This window comes from Orycteropus afer, unplaced genomic scaffold (assembly GCF_000298275.1).
Source record: "Orycteropus afer afer isolate SDZICR_OR568_19922 unplaced genomic scaffold, OryAfe1.0 scaffold00255, whole genome shotgun sequence".
NCBI lineage: Eukaryota > Metazoa > Chordata > Mammalia > Tubulidentata > Orycteropodidae > Orycteropus > Orycteropus afer.
This window is the reverse complement of record NW_006921842.1, coordinates 4,482,558-4,486,869: the sequence shown is the minus strand read 5'-3', so window position 1 is coordinate 4,486,869 and position 4,312 is coordinate 4,482,558.

The window sequence follows — 4,312 nt, the reverse complement described above, 5'->3', positions numbered from 1 at the left end:
AATAATAATAATAATAAAGAATGTTAAGCGGGAGGTTGGGAAATAGAACTGATAATATTAAATCCTCGGAAGGAAGGTTGGGCAATCCTACTTCCGTAATGATACTGCCTTGGAAACCCAAGGAGGGGTCGCTATGAGTCGGGTTTGACTCGACGGCACACAACAACAACAACAACAACAACAACAATATTAAATGAAGTTAGAACTTGTAAATAACTTTGTAGCTGAGAAAAACACATATCAAGTCTTAGTCCCAAATGAGTTTCTCACTCACCAGGATTTCCCACTGTATCCTCTTTGGTGTCTAAGATAAGGAAACAGACTTCAGATGTGACAGAAAAATTAACCCCTGAATGAATGCTTTGCTAAACAACTCTCACCATGTAAAACTCTCAAGATGTAACATAAACTTGCTGATGATATTTAAGTTTGTAACTTTTGTTATACTTCCTCCACCACCTCTACAAAGCCTATAAACACAAATCATTTTAAACTCTTACTATTCTCACTGCAATATAGAGCATTTTAACATCTGGTTCCAACGTCTGCAAATGTCTCCCAATTTCAAAATAATTTTATTTCTTCAATAAATTTCATCTTTTGAAGACACAGAGAGGTGCACAAGAGGTAGACAGTAAAGATAAACCCTTTTAAGTAGATAATACTACATTATCAGTGATAACAAACATTAATCTATAGGTAAATAGATGGGTAGACAGGTATATCTAAGCAAAAGTGAATGTACTCATGTCTATATATAAGATTGGCAAATGATATTTCTACATATGTATTTGTATATGCTATAAGAATGTCCATATAACTAGAACTAACAGGGGGCAAAGTTATGATAACTTCTTAGGTACAGTCAACCACCCTGATAGAGCAAGTTTTTGGACCTGTGGGCTTGGCACCATGGTCGTAGGGGACATCAAGCTCAAATGGCATAACATACTACATGAAAACATTGTTCTACATCCTACTTCAGTGAGTAGCAACTGTGGTCTTAAGAGCTTGCAAGTGGCCATCTAGATGCAACAATAGGTCTCTCTTCTTCTAGAGCAAAGAAGAATGAAGAAAATCAAAGACACATGATAATAATCAGTCCAAGGGACTAGTGGACCATGCGAACCTCAGCCTGTATGACCATGAGACCAGAAAAATTAGATGGTGCCCAGCTATATTGTCAACTCTTCGGAAAGGGATCAATGCAGGGGAACCTATATAGACCAGGAGAACATGTGAAACAAAACTCAAAATCATAAAATAAAAAATAAAAAAAAGACCAGATTTACTGGTCTGATGGGGTCTGGTGAGACCCCTGAGACTATGGCCCCTAGTTACCCTTCAGGTCTTGACTTGAACTCACTCCCATGGCTTCAAGCCAAACAATAGACAGGCATATAGGGTGAACATTTACATCAGGTAGATACACTCCTTAGAGCGATTAGTCATGGGAGAACAGAAAGGCAGTATTTGCAAAGGGAGACAGCTCAGGGGGCAGGAATGAGTAGGAAAGCAGGACACAGAGGAAAGGTAACTATAGGGAGGAAGTGGGAAGAGAGCTGTCTATTACATTGTGGGGAATTGCAGTCAATGTCATGAAACAAAATGTGTATGAACTGCTGTATTGAAAATGAATTTGCTCTGTAAACTTTCACCCAGATCACAATAAAAATTAATAATAATAATAAATTTATTCTTTTAATTTCTAGCAGAGTATCTGACATAGTTTTTTACACTAAGACAGATTCAACAAATTTTTATTGAGACCCTACTGTCTAGTAGATATGAGGCTCTGGAGTTCAAAACTTGTGAGCAGAATTTACATAATGGAGTGGTTAAGACCACAGACTCTGAAGTCAGGTTACCTGAGTAAGCTTTACTAGCTGTGTGTCCTTGGGAGTGTAACTTAACCTCTCTTTGACTCCATGTAAACCCATTGCCATCGAGTTGATTCCAACTCACAGTGACCCCCATTGGGTTTCTGAGGAGGTAAATCATTACGGAAGTAAATTGCCCCATCTTTCTTCTGAGAAGTGGCTGGTGGGTTAGAACTGCCAACCTTCCAGTTAGCAGTAAAATGCCTTAGGCATTGTCCCACCAGAGCTCCTTGTGACTTAATATACCTATCTGTAAAATAAGGAGACTAATAGTACCTGCCTCTGGAATGCTATTATGAGGATGGAATGAGCTCATATAGGCAATTTGCTTACAAGAGCGCCTCACACAAAGTGAGTTGTAAAAATATATGCTAAGTAAGAAGTGGACTTGGTCCTCTTTCTCAAGGTTGGTAGGTTGGGGTTTTTCCTTAAAGAGGATAAAACGCCTGAGATTAACACAGAAGGAATGTGAAATTGTAGGGTGGGCTTCTACTGTTAACTTTAGGAGATGAGGCTGATAAAGACTAAAATGTTTGCATAGAGACTTCTTTTCTGCAGGAAATATATAACCAGCCACTGTCACATCGTCCCATTGACTCTGACTCATGATGATGCCATTATTGAAGGGCCAGAGAAGGCTTTTTGCTGACAAATTACAGAAATATAACAAATTAACAGCTACGATTAGATATTAACCGCAATGATAAATTTTCTATTTTTCTTTCACCCCTTCCTTTCTTCTAAGTAAATAATATAGTTATTTCAGGTTGTTCTCACACATTCCTTTCGGCATCTGGCTTAAGCTCGCTGCTTGTTTGTAGCTGATGATCGCAGTTTATGGAGCCAGATGATCTGAGCCTGGAGCAACCAAGATAAAGGAGAAACAGAGATACTCCTGGCTGACTGAGAGGACTGAGGGTGCCCACTCCCATACACTTCCCTTCTTGTAGAGTTAATCTTTTTAGGTAGGTACAAGGAACTTGACAAACACTTTCTCCTGACCAAGGATGGCTTTATTATTATTATTTTAATTTTATTGTGATTTAGGTGAAAGTTTACAGAGCAAATTCATTTTCCATACAGCAGTTCACATACACTTTGTTTCATGACATTGACTGCAGTCTCCCACAATGCAACAGTTCTCCTCCCAGTTCCTCCCCATAGTTACCTCTTCCCTGTGTTCTTGCCTCCAATGTAGTCCTGCCCCCTGAGCTATCTCCCTGTGCATACACAGCCCTTCTATTCTCCATTGACTGATCTCTCCAAGGAGTGTATCTACCTAATGTAAATGTTCAGCTCATATGCCTGTCTTTTGTTTGGCTGGAAGCCACAAGAGTAGGTTCAATTCCAGACCTGAAGGGCAGCTAGGGGCCATAGTTTCAGGGGTTCATCAGGCTCTATCAGATCAGCAAACCTGGTCCTCCCCCCCTTTTTTTTTTCTATGAATTTGAGTTTTGTTCCACATTGTTCTCCCACTCTATCCATGGTCTCCTACATAGATCCCCCTCCGAGTGGTTGACAGTGATAGCTGGACACCATCTAGTTTTTCTGGTCTCATGGTCATATAGGCTGAGGATTGTCTGGTGTGCCACTCCCTTGGACTAATTGTTTCTAGGCATCTTTGGTTTTCTTCCTTCTTCTTTGCTCTGGATGAGAAGAGACCGATAGTTGCTTGCAAGCTTTTAAAATCCCAGTCACTGCTCACCAAAGTAGGATGTAGAACAATGTTTTTGTGTATTATGTTATGCCAATTGAGCTTGATGTCCCCTGCCACCATGGCCAAGGATGGTTTTTTAACAATGACTAGAAAAATAGCAGAGAGCTCAACAACAACTCATCTCAATAACAAGACGAAAACATTATCACCATTCCTCAAGCCTTAGCCCAATTCCCTAACCATTTCTCAGCTTGAGGAGACAGACTTTTTAGAGAAGAGATTATCTCTGTCTCCTTGGGTATCCATACTGAGTAAAAAACAACAACAACAGCTTCAACCTGTTGTAATAATTGACTCTGTGTGACAGGGGGTAAAGATCTTGTTGTTTCTACAACACCATGAGTAAAACTATGCTCCATGGGGTTTTTTAGGGCTGATTTTTTTGGAAAGAGATTGACAGGCCTTTCTTCCATGATACTTCTGGTGGACCAGAACCTCCAGTCTTTCAGGTAGTAACAGAGAGCATTCACTATTTGTGTCACTCAGGAAATACATAGGTATGTACATATGGACTTTGGTGGTGCTACGGTTAAGGCATTGAGTTGCTAACCAAAAGGTCATGCTTCAAACTCACCAGTTGCTTGGAAGAAAGATAAGGCACTCTGCTTCCATACATATTCACAGCCTTGGAAACTCTGTGGGGGTCACTATGAGTTGGAATCAACTTGATGGCAGGGCTTTTTTTGGAGGAAGGATACATATATTTAATAGTAAT